The sequence below is a fragment of the Thamnophis elegans genome, chromosome 14 (assembly GCF_009769535.1).
Source record: "Thamnophis elegans isolate rThaEle1 chromosome 14, rThaEle1.pri, whole genome shotgun sequence".
NCBI classification, from domain to species: Eukaryota; Metazoa; Chordata; class Lepidosauria; order Squamata; family Colubridae; genus Thamnophis; species Thamnophis elegans.
The window spans coordinates 28,514,977-28,527,238 of record NC_045554.1 but is presented as its reverse complement, the minus strand read 5'-3'; the positions used below and the strand labels follow the sequence as shown (position 1 = coordinate 28,527,238).

The 12,262-nt window shown below is 44.0% G+C and overlaps 1 protein-coding gene across 2 annotated transcripts in view; it reads right to left on the bottom strand.

Moving 5' to 3' along the window:
* Positions 1-10,864, bottom strand: part of NUP93 (nucleoporin 93) — a 144,982-nt gene extending 134,118 nt beyond the window's left edge. For both annotated transcript variants that reach the window (XM_032231363.1, XM_032231362.1), the window contains exon 1: positions 10,788-10,864. The gene's annotated coding sequence lies outside the window, so the exon portion shown is untranslated. The remainder of the gene's footprint in view (positions 1-10,787) is intronic.
* Positions 10,865-12,262: the final 1,398 nt, after the last annotated feature.

Genomic DNA, 12,262 nt, shown 5'->3' with positions numbered 1-12,262 from the left:
GTCAGAAGGGACCTTGGAGATCTTCTAGTCCAACCCCTGCTCGAATGGAAGACCCTTTACCATTTCAGATAAATGATTGTCCAGTCTCTTTTTGAAAGCCTGCAATGATGGAACGCCCACAACTTCTGAAGGCAAACTATTCCATTGGTTGATTGCTCTCACCGTTAGGAAATTTCTCATTAGTCCTAGGTTGTTTCTCTCCTTGGTTAGTTTCCATCCATTGTTTCTCATCTTGCCTTTTGGTGCTTTGGAAAATAGTTTGACCCCCTCATCTTTGTAGGAGCCCCTCAAAAAGTGGAAGTCTGCTATCATGTCTCCCCTAATCCTTCTTTTCATTAAACTAAGGTAAAGGTTCCCCTCGTACATATGTGCTAGTCGTTCCTGACTCTAGAGGGCGGTGCTCATCTCCGTTTCAAAGCCGAAGAGCCAGCGCTGTCGGAAGACGTCTCCGTGGTCATGTAGCTGGCATGACTAAACGCTGAAGGGGCACGGAACGCTGTTACCTTCCCACCAAAGGTGGTTGCATTTTTTACATGCTTTTGAACTGCTAGGTTGGCAAAAGCTGGGACAAGTAACGGAAGCTCAGTCCATTACGCAGCGCTAGGGATTCGAACCGCCGAACAACTGACCTTCTGATCAAGAAGCTCAGCATCTTAGCCACTGAGCCACCACATCCCTTCATTAAACTAGACATACCCAATCCCTGTAATCATTCTTTGTATGTTTTAGCCTCCAGCCCCCTAATCATTTTTGTTGCTCTTCTCTGCACTCTTTTCCAGAGTCCCACCATCTTTTTCATATTGTGGTGAACAGAACTGGATGTCAGGGTTCCAAATAGCATTCAAAAGTAAATCAGAGTCCGAGGCAAAAGATTCCTCAAAGTTCCAATTTATGAAGAGAGCCATGTTGGCACATCTGGGAAAACCCGAATCTGAAAGCTTCCCGGTTTTCCCCACCTAGTTGAAAGTTCAAGATCTTGCCCCCGCACCCACCAGCCCATCACATGGTCCAATCTCCCACTGCCATGCTGGTAGTTCTACCCATCCAGTTCCGGTCAGGTGCAGGGGTACAGAGACAAAGGATGACCTTGGCTTTCTAGAAAGAATTTTGTTATGGCTACATCGCATCTCACTTCTACAATCCCCCCTGCCATTTTCCCACAATAGAAAATGCATAGTAGAAAGTGTGGCAGGAAAAAGACCCAAAAGAAAAGATGGCTGATGGCCTGGCACTGGACTAGAGATGGGTTGCTCTCAGTTCGCCCCGGATTGGGCGAACCAGTAGTAGTAGTGGTGGGAGGCTCCATCTACCCACCCGGACACTTCTGGGCATGCGCCGAGGTGTCATGCATGCACAGAAGCATTGTGCATGCGCAGGCGGGCAGGAGCATGCCCGAACCAGTAGTAAAAAAAATTGGCAGCCCACCACTGAACTGGATGTGGCATTCCAAGTGTGGTCTTACTAAGGCTTCGCAAAGGGGTACTTTACAAAGTACCTCTTTCGAATTTCACAGGGATGTACACAGCCTCTGTTACACGAACAAACAGCCCTCTCTTCTCCACGATAGGTTAATTTTGTCAAGGGGAAGGCAAAACATGGCCTTTCTTCCCAGAAATGTCATACAGACATCCAACTGCACAGATCAGGCCAGTGGCGCCAAGGAACGGAGATCGCATGAATCTTCCCCTCAACGCAAGCCAGCATTACTTTGAGGCATTAACCACCAGCAGCCTTCGATAAGCCAATAAACAGCATGTGCGATGGAGACAGAAAGTCAGGGAGGGGAGCCCAGCCACGGAGAAAAAAGCATTTCTATGCCCTGCAATGCAGTAAGGTTCGGCCTCTCCATGCAAGCTGCTTCCCTCCTCTGGCAAAGAGCAACAGCCTCTGCTGGCAGACAGCATCCAAAGCAAGTCGTATTCTCGCTCCGATAAGGTTGCGCCTGCCAATTTCGGAAGCAGCCGTGCATCTGTCTGTGACTGCAAGAACGGCAGATGCTGCTTCTATCGGATTCACTTTCTCTTTTATTTATTTTTTTCATTCATTGCACAGCAGCAAACTTCCCATCAAGCGTGAGACGACGACAACAACAAAAAAAGGCGCAAGGACAGCACGCACTTTGGGGTTTGTTTCTGCCAGGGCACTTCCTCGCTCGCTTTTTTTAAAAAGGCGACCCCGGGAAGTAGCTGCAAATCGGCCAAATGACAGTCGAAACTGGAACGGTTAAGCCAACAAATGTCAAGAGGAGATTCAGGAGAAGTTGGGAGACGCAGAATGGCTGCCACTCGGCTGCCTGAACCCTTATCAGGTAGAATTCGACTTGCAACAGTTTGTTTAGTGACCTTGTACATTGCCAAGTCGCAGCGGTGGCTCAGGGGCTAAGACGCTGAGCTTGTTGATCAGAAAGGTCGGCAGTTCGGCGGTTTGAATCCCTAGCGCCGCGTAACGGAGTGAGCTCCCGTTACTTGTCCCAGCTTCTGCCAACCTAGCAGTTCAAAAGCACATAAAAAATGCAAGTAGAAAAATAGGGACCACCTTTGGTGGGAAGGTAACAGTGTTCCATGCGCCTTAAGCGTTGAGTCATGCCGGCCACATGACCACGGAGACATCTTCGGATAGCGCTGGCTCTTCGGCTTTGAAACGAACATGAACACTGCCCCCTAGAGTCAGGAACAACCTAGCATGTATGTGCGAGGGGAACCTTTACCTTTACCTTTGCATTCCCGTGAAATTCTAAAGCAGGACTTCATAAAGTACCGCTTGACAGAGCCTTATTAAGGCCATGCTTGGAACACAGGGAGGCCTCCCACTCACAACTACAATTGAGGCCAGAATTCATGTTGCTAAGTGAGACACTTTATAAGGTGAGTTTTGCCCCATTTTGCGACTTTTTGGGCACATTAAGTGGATCACTGCAGTTGTTAAATTAGTCACACGGTTGTCAAGTGAACCTGGCTTCCCCATTGACTTGGGGTGTCCAAAGGTTGCAGAAGGCGATCAAGTGACCCTGGGACACTGCAACCGTCATAAATGTGAGCGGGTTGTCAAGAACCTGAATGTAATGTAAGCTACTAAGGAGATGTTGCAAATGTCATAAGTGTGAAAAATGGTCATAAGTTACTTTTTTCAGTGAGTGCCATTGTAACTTCAAACAGTCACTAAGCAAACTAGTCCTGGACTTACGACTACCTATACAAGTGATCAAAATTCAGACATTTGGCAAGTGACTCATATTTATGATGGTTGCAATGTCCCAGGGTCCTGTGATCACATTTGGCAACCTTCTGATAAGCAAAGTTATGGGGAAGCCAGATTAATTTAACAACCGGGTTACTAACTTAACAACTGCAGTGATTCACTTAACAACTGTGGCCAAAAAGGGTTGTAAAATGTCGCAAAAAAATCACTTAAGAAATGTTTTGCTTAGCAACAGAAGCTTTGGGCTCAACTTGGTCACAACTTGAAGACTGCCCATATTTATAAAAAAAATAAAAATAAAGGCGGGATAACAAACAAACAGAAATCAATTAAAAATTCATTTTTACTGAGGGCTTTTATTCATAAAAATAACTCGTCAAACTTGTACCCTGCCCAGCTTGCAATGCTGTAAGATTTACAAAATAAAGATAAACGTTGGAAAACACAATGTTGTGAGTATTTTACCAGTGGATTATCATAATATTGTATACCACTTTAGATCAATAACGTTATTAGTTGGCACATCAGTGTAACGAACAAGCGAACTGCAAGAGATTTAATTCAAGCACCAATTGGAACATGGTACATTGAACTAAACTCTCTCTTTTTTTTAATGCATTGTGTTCCTACCAAGTTGGGTCAGTTCCGTAAATAAACAAATATAAATGAACTCAAAGGCTCACCGGGATTCTGAGCTGGAGTCAAGTTTTTTTTTTAAGTGTTCTAGCAGAGAATGATTTAAGGAGTGGGTCAGTACTGGCTTCCCCCATATGTCTGTTTAATTGACCATCCTTCTTCTAGGTTTATTGAGCCTATCTAAAAGCTTTCTCTCAGCATAGGTTGTTATTTTGTTGTCTGTTGAAAAGTAGCAGAAAATTGTGTTGTTACTTTCTGGTTCTTTGTAGCCAAATTTCAGGCCAATAATCCTGAGCAGCCTGAAAAGGCAAAATTAATCACTTTCGGTATAAATTAGTATTTTAGGATGACCCTCTGCTCTCAGATATGCTTGGATTGGAAGCAAAATAAAAATGGACAAAGCAATACAATCCACATCCTTAGAACATTTTATGCACATCCTGCAATTATCCCACCTTCTGCATTATTTGTAGAATGGAAACATGATTCAGTGAGAAAAAGTAATAAAATCAAATTGTTGGTATACATCAAATGGAAAAAAACCTGATTGCGGTCATTAGCCAGCACATGGAAATCAGTGTGGCAAATATTCAAAACTAAATTGATAACGTAGGGGTAGTTAGGTGATCTGAATGCTGATCACGTGACGAGAATGTTGATCACGTGACCAGAATGTTGATCATGTGACCAAGGGGATGCTGCAACGGTGTGAAAAACGGCCCTAAGTCACTTTTTCTGGTGTAGCTTTGAGCGGTCACTAAAGGAACTGTTGTAAGTCGAGGACTCCCTGTGTAAAGCATTTCGGATTTAATGTTGGCTTGAAAAAGACAGGAGTGAGTTGGGGAAAGGAGGGCGTGGTGGAGCAGCCTCTGATTCCATTTCTATTGTTTGCAGGGCACATCCTTCTATTGTCTAATGGCTGTTTATCCTCCAGCTGATGGAGAAACACAGCCTTTCTTTCAAATTGACAGCTTTCAAATATTTATTTTTTTCCCCCAGACCATCAGTGCCCAGACATGGAACCTTTACAATGGAAGAGGGGGAGGAAGTTTGCTGCATTCAAGAGACTGCAGACAGACTCTTGATGGGAGTTCAGCACAGGGGAAGATTAGCAGAGTCATCATGCCAGGATATATGAGGAAACTGCAGCAGCACAGATCGGAGAGACAGAGAGAGAGAGAGAGAGAGAGAGAGAGAGACAGAGAGAGAGAGAGAGAGAGAAAGAAAGAGAAAGAAGGAAAGAGAGAGAGAGAGACAAAGAGAAAGAAAGAGGGAGAGAGAGAAAGAAAGAAAGAAAGGAGGGAGGGAGGGAGAAAGAGAAAGAAAGAGGGAGGGAGAGATAAAGAAAGAGGGAGGGAGAGAGAGAGAGAAAGAGAGAGAAAGAGAGAGAGAGAGAGAAAATTTCAATGCCAATCGAAGACAAATCCAAAAACCAGAGAAAGCAAGATTGTTTTTTTTGGTTTAAAAAAATAAAAAGGATGATCTGTCACTAGTAAGACCCCACCTAGAGTACTGCATCCAGTTTTGGTCACCACACTGTAAAAAAGATGTTAAGACTCTAGAAAAAGTGCAGAGAAGAGCAACCATGATGATTAGGGGACTGGAGGCTAAAACATATGAAGAATGGTTGCAGGAACTGGGCATGGCTAGTCTAGTGAAGAGAAGGACCAGGGGAGCCAGAGGAGGGGGCAAAGCTATTTTCCAAAGCACCCGAAGGCCAGACAAGGAATAATGGATGGAAACTGAACAAGGAGAGATTCAACCTGGAAATAAGGAGGAATTTTCTGACAGTGAGAACAATCGACCAATGGAACAGAAGTTCCCTTCGGAGGTTGTGGGGGCTTCATCACTTGAGGTTTTCAAGAACAGACTGGACTGCCATTTGTCAGAAATAGAGTAGGGTCTCCTGCTTGAGGTAGTTGGACTAGATGACCTATAAGGTCCCTTCCAACTCTGTTAATTGTTGCTGGTATTCAGCCACAAATTATATCCCCTAGCACAAAATTATTCATTGGAGTGCTCCTAAAAAATGAAAAATTTTAAAAAATTAAGCTGGTTTTTATTTACCGATTAGGAGATTCTGGAAATCTAAAGCTTAAAACAATGGGTCAGGCTAAAATATTTATTATTGGGCCCAGTGAAATATGTGTAAAATCAAATGTGGGGAGACCACACAATCCATCGTACAGGTAGTTCGAAAACCTCCCCAGAGCCACTTCGGACTCAGTTTCGAATCCTGACCGCTGCCTCTTCCATGGTCATGTGATCACCTTTTGGGCACATTTATGGCCCATTTGCAGCATCCCGCAGTCCCATCACCAGAATTTGTGAGTTTTTTCCCCAAAAAACTGGTATTTACTTTCAGTTTCTGGCAAGAAATGACTGTTGGCTAAAATCAGTTCGCTTGATCACCGCTGCAAAGAAGATCATAACATTGTGGGCATGGACCTGTGGGGAGTAGCTTAATGACTGGCACAATAGCAATAGCAGTTAGACTTATATACCGCTTCATAGGGCTTTCAGCCCTCTCTAAGCGGTTTACAGAGTCAGCATATCGCCCCCACAGTCTGGGTCCTCATTTTACCCACCTCGGAAGGATGGAAGGCTGAGTCAACCTTGAGCCGGTGAGATTAGAACCACCGAACTGCAGATAACAGTCAGCTGAAGGGGCCTGCAGTACTGCACCCTAACCACTGCGCCACCTCGGCTCCCTGCACAACGTATGACCTACCATATTTTTGGGGACTATAAGAAGCACCGGTGTATAAGGCGCATCAAGATTTTGAAGAGGTAAGAAAAAAAAGTTTTTCTCCTCCCCAGCCCCCAGGAGTACTCTGCAGGCTTCAATACCTCCTTTTTGCAAAAAAAAAAAAAAAACAGCCAAAAATGGCTGTATTCGATGCATAAGATGCACCAACACTTCCATGCTCTTTTAGGGGGTAAAAAGGTGTATATTATACTCTGAAAAATACGGTAATTCCATGAATTAGTCTTAAGTTGAGAACTATCTGTACTTTCAGCTCAAGTATAAAGTTCTCTGATCTCCAAAAGGACAGTGGGAGAAAGAAAAAGGCACACAGGAGAATGGTCAAGCTCTTCTGTCATTGCTGGGGGGTGAGGAGAAAGAATGTCAAAAATAAATAGAAATGAGACACCTGAATAAGTTGAGTATAGAAAAAGCATGAGGGTCAGCTCTGCAGGAATGCCTCATACTCAAGCCCCAATGAGACAGGAAAAACTGGAAAAACCATGGCCTGCTTATACTTATGGCAGGTTAAATAAAACCATACAAAGAATGGTTGTTGGAATTGAGTTTGTCTAGTCCAGTGAAAAGAAGGCCTAGGCGGGTGACATGAGAGCAGTGTTCCAGTATTTGAGGGGCTGCCACGAAGAGGGGTCAACCTATTCCCCAAAGCAGCAGAAGGCAAGACAACAAGTAGCGAATGGAAGCTCATCAAAGAGAGAAGCAACTTGGAACAAAGGAGAAACCTCCTAACAGTGAGAACAATTAACCAGTAGAATGGGTTGCCTTCGGAAGTTGTGGGTGCTCCATCACTAGAGGCTTTTAAGAAGAGCTCTTTCGTCCCTCTGCTGCAGCTCCATGTCACAGGTCAGTAAAAGGACAAAGGATGCTGCACTAGGAGGAAACTCTATGGTGGGGGAACCGGACTTCTGGTCAGCAAAGAAAAAAGGATGCCACGCTAGGAGGAGACTCTATGGTGGGGGAACCGGATTTCCAGTTAGCTCCAGAATTTAAGGGGGGGGGGGCTTCCGGTTAGGACCTTTGTGGCTGTTTGAGTGTTTAAAGTTGCCGACCCCTGGTATAGGGTCTCCTGCTTGAGCAGGGGGTTGGACTACAAGACTTCCAAGCTACCTTCCAACTCTGCTATTCTGTTAAATTACAGGTAAAGTGAATGATGATATGCTGTAGTTCAGGTATTAGAATAACACAGGGGTCTCTAAACTTGCCAACCTTAAGACTTGTGGACTTCAACTGCCAGAAGTCCCCAGTCAGCTAAGGGACTCAACCAGGGAAGTTCACCCATGGACTTCTAACCATGACATCTAAACATAGACCCAACCATGGAAGCTTACTGGGTGACTTTGGATAGGTCTCTCTCTTTCAGCCCAATCCAACTCACAGTTGTTTTTAGGAGGAATGAGAAGAGAGAATGACGTTCAATGCCTTGAGTTCTTGAAGGACACCCAACAATAAAATGAATTGTGCCTATTACTCACAAAAGGCCACGTTATACAGTGCCACATGTCTTACAGATCTCGATTCGGGAAGTGGGTTGCATCTGAAATACTAAACCTCCCAACTTAAAGAACTGTCGGGGGTGTGGGGTGTGGAATAGAGACGACACATACCAACCAACCAGTTTGCCTTGATGAAAAAGGAAGGCAGGCATTCCATTAAGCCCTACGCATTGCCCACATAATTTAGGATTCATCAGAATTCAGCTCTGCAATGCAGGCCTACCTAGTGGATATGTATAATCGCCAGCGGTCAATGCGTATTTGCAATGCAAACAAGCCCAAGTAGTTTTTTTTAAAAAAATGACCCTGTATAACTCGAATGCATAGCCCTGTGCCCAGGAAGAAGAAAAATGGTCCATTGTCCCATGTGCTAATTTCTGAAGCTGCACAGAAAGAAGGAAAATAGTCTGTTGATCCTGTATACTGTTTTCTGAAGCGGTATAACCACAGAGGTCTTCAGGCATTAATAAGAGCAAATCTATATTCCTTATAGTCCAAGAAAATTCAAACAATCTGACCTAAAAAACAATGTCAAAAGCTTCCTAATTAATATTGCGGGCTTCAATATCAGACACCAAAGGCATGTAAGCAGAAACAAAGCAGCTCTTGCAGAGAAAAACTCCTATCAAAATATTGGAAAATGAATGATTTATTCCAGCAATCTGAAATTCATCACCATGTACAAAACGTATTTGTGCAAAAATGCTTTATGAAGGTCTTCTGCTATAGAATAAAATTATTAGTTCAATTTCTATCGCGTATTTCCTTGGGAGGGTAATTTGACATATCCGTACATTTGTATGACTGCCTTGATTTCCCCACCCCACCCCCCAAAAACCCTCCAAAATCCTGAACTTGGTTAGAATGAGCGACGACTATCTCAGAATCACATTGGGAAACTTCAACCTGTAAGGATGGACTTTACCTATCTCTCCAGGTGACACTACTTCAAAATCTGGATTATTTTAGCACATTCAGGATGCTGTATTCACACATCATTCAGAACCACAAATTAACCAACCACATTTAAGGCTAACCCTCTAGAAATCCAAACTGCATAGTTCATTTATGGATGATTTTATTGTGTTAACCCACAAAACTGGAGTCATTGCATCAATTATTGTTTACATCAATAATGTAATGGTGTATCTGGTTCTTGAGGCTCTACTTCACCATTATGGGAAAAGAACGCCATAATGGAGAGGCTTAACCCTGATCCAGCCTTTTTAACTCTGTCATCTGCACCTCTATAACTGTCTGATTTGGTGCTGCAATCCAACAAGACAGAAACATACTTCAGAGGATAACTGCAGGAAAAACAATGGCTACTAATCTGCCTTCTCTTGAGGATCTGTACACTGCACGAGTCAAAAAGAGGGCTGTGAAAATATCTACAGACCCCTCGTATCCTGGACATCAATTGTTTCAACTCCTACACTCAAAATGACACTATAGAGCACTGCACACCAAGAGAACTAGACGCAAGAACAGTTTTTTTTCCCAAACGCCATCACTCTGCTACACAAATAATTCCTTCAACACTGTCAAACTATTTACTAAGTCTGCACTACTATTAATCTTCCCATTTGTTCCTATCGCCCATCTTCTTCCACTTATGACTGTATGACTGTAACTTCATTGCTTGTATCCTTACGATTTATATTGTTTCATAATATGATTCGATTGCTTATTTGTACCCTATGACTATCATTAAATGTTGTACTTTATGATTTTTGACAAATGTATCTTTTCTTTTATGTACACTGAGAGAATACGCACCAAAGACAAATTCCTTGTGTGTCCAATCACACACTGTGACCAATCACACAGAATTCTATTCTATTCTATTAAAGCACTGTGCCTGCCAGGTGACATGGCTCTGCATGCGACTTTGGGCATGCATGCCATAGGTTTGCCATCAGGAGTATAGCCTTTATTGTCATTGTACATCATGTATACAATGAAATTATTTGTTATTCTTCTCATCCTTCCTATTACCTATTTCCTCCCACATATGATTATAATCTTGTTGCTTGTAACTTTACGATTTATATTGTTCTGTTTGCTTCCTAGTATGATTTGAATTGCTTATTAGTAACCAATGAGCAATGACTATCACTAAGTGTTGTATCTTATGATTTGTGATGAATGTATCATCTTTTTATGTACACCAAAGACAAATTCCTTGTGTGTCCAATCGCACTTGGCCAATAAAGAATTCTATTCTAAATGCTAGTTAGCCAGATGACAAAAGTCAGGGGAAATATTAGCCCAAATTAAACCTCCATGTCCGAGTACCAGGACCTGCTTCTGGGACTCCTAAGACAAACAAGCCTCTGGCGCACCTGCTTTGGGATCGGGGAAGGGGGAGTCCCAGCAAAATTGAAAAGCGGGGCTGCTGCTTGTTCATGTGGCAGGCAAAATCCAACCCACGCCTTCTTTTTCCTCCATGTTTTTTTTTTGGGGGGGGGACTTCAATTCCCAGAATTCCCTGAACGGCTCAGCCATTGGTTTTACCGCTTAGGGAATTCTGGGCAAGGAAGTCCAAAAGGCTAACGGAAGCTGCTTTGCAGAAAGGAAAGATGGACTCTCTAAAGGACGCCTCGAGGTACGACTGCCGCATTCCGGGAAGCCCAAGGAAAGAGGCTCGCCAAAGAAGCCACATGTTCTAACCTCGCCGCGGCCACACTTACCGTGCCCCTCGTTCCGCCGGCGCAACGTCGACGGCGCGCCGCTGCCCGCCGCGCGCAACGATTGGTGGAGAATCCGGCTTTTCCCATCAGCCCTTGCGGCGGCGCGCCAAGCCGGCCCCGCCCACGTCCTTATGACGCTAGAGAGGAAGGGATGGGGGGGGAATAGGGCGCTTGAATAATACGAAATAAAAACGAGACTGGCTTAATATGGGAAATGCTTGGTGTTCTTTCGTTCTTTCTTTCCTTTGTGTGGATCTTTTCTTTCCTTTGTGTTCTTTGCCCGGCGTATGGGCGGGATGAGATCTGGGTGGCGGCCGTGAGACGCCTCCCTAAATCACGACTAGCCAGGCTTCGTTGCTATGGAAACAGAAGGCCGTACAGCTTCCATTCGGTGGCCCTGAAAAATTCCAGGGGGAGGGAGTGGGAGGGATGGTAACTGGTGGAAAACGCATCTGCAAAAAGGAAGAATACATTGTACAATAAAGTCTGATCAAAAATCCAATCGCTGATTAGTCCTTGACATGAGCCCAATTGGGACCAGAATTTCGGTTGCTAAGCAAAGCAATGATCTTTCCCACCCACCCACCCCCATGATTCCTATGTGAATCATGCAGTTGTTAAGTGAGTCCAGCTTCTCTCCTTGACTTTGCTTGTTGGAAGCCAGCTGGGAAAATTGGAAATGGCAATGGCATGACCCTAGGATGCTGCCTTCATCATAAATACATGCCAGTTGACAAGTGCTTGGATTCCAATCACCTGACCATGAGAATGCTGTGCTAGTTGTAAGTGCGAGGATTGACCATAAGTCATTTTTGTCAATGCCATTATACTTCGAATGGTTGCTCACTTAAGCTTGATTTAGACTTCTGCATCACTGCGCATCAGGGAATGTGTGTGTTGTGTGTTGTTTGAAGATACCTGCGTAGCTGTTGCATCTCTGCAAACATTAAAAGTTTAAAATTGAGTAATAATACTGTTGAAATAAATCTCCTTCTGGGTTCAGCTCCAAGTGGGGAAGAAGACACTGGAGACATGGAGGCTGCTTAGAAAGATGGTTTATTGTTGGACAGGACCACATGGCTTGAGCCCTGAACAGAAAAGGTGATCACATGTTTCAATGTTGGTGGAGAGGAAGATAAGGGCTGAGGAAGGGGCTTGCTAGGCTTTTTATACCCCGTTTAGTCCCACCTCTCTGTTTCCTATTCCTGTGTAAAAAATGTATTCTGATTGGTTGTCAGACTCCCATGGTGCCATACAGGGGGCTACTCTCTAGGCTGTTTTGAATCCATAGATGAGTTCTCAGATGCCATGTGGAGACCTGAGTAAAAGGCCAATCATGCCTTTCTGTAGCTGCTGCTGAAGTCTTTATTATGTAAAGTGGGCTAGCCTGGCTAGTCTTAATGGGCCTATTGACAAAGTGGGGGTGGGCAAGAAGCTACAGGCAACTATTCTGTCTTTTAAAACATGCTTCTTTT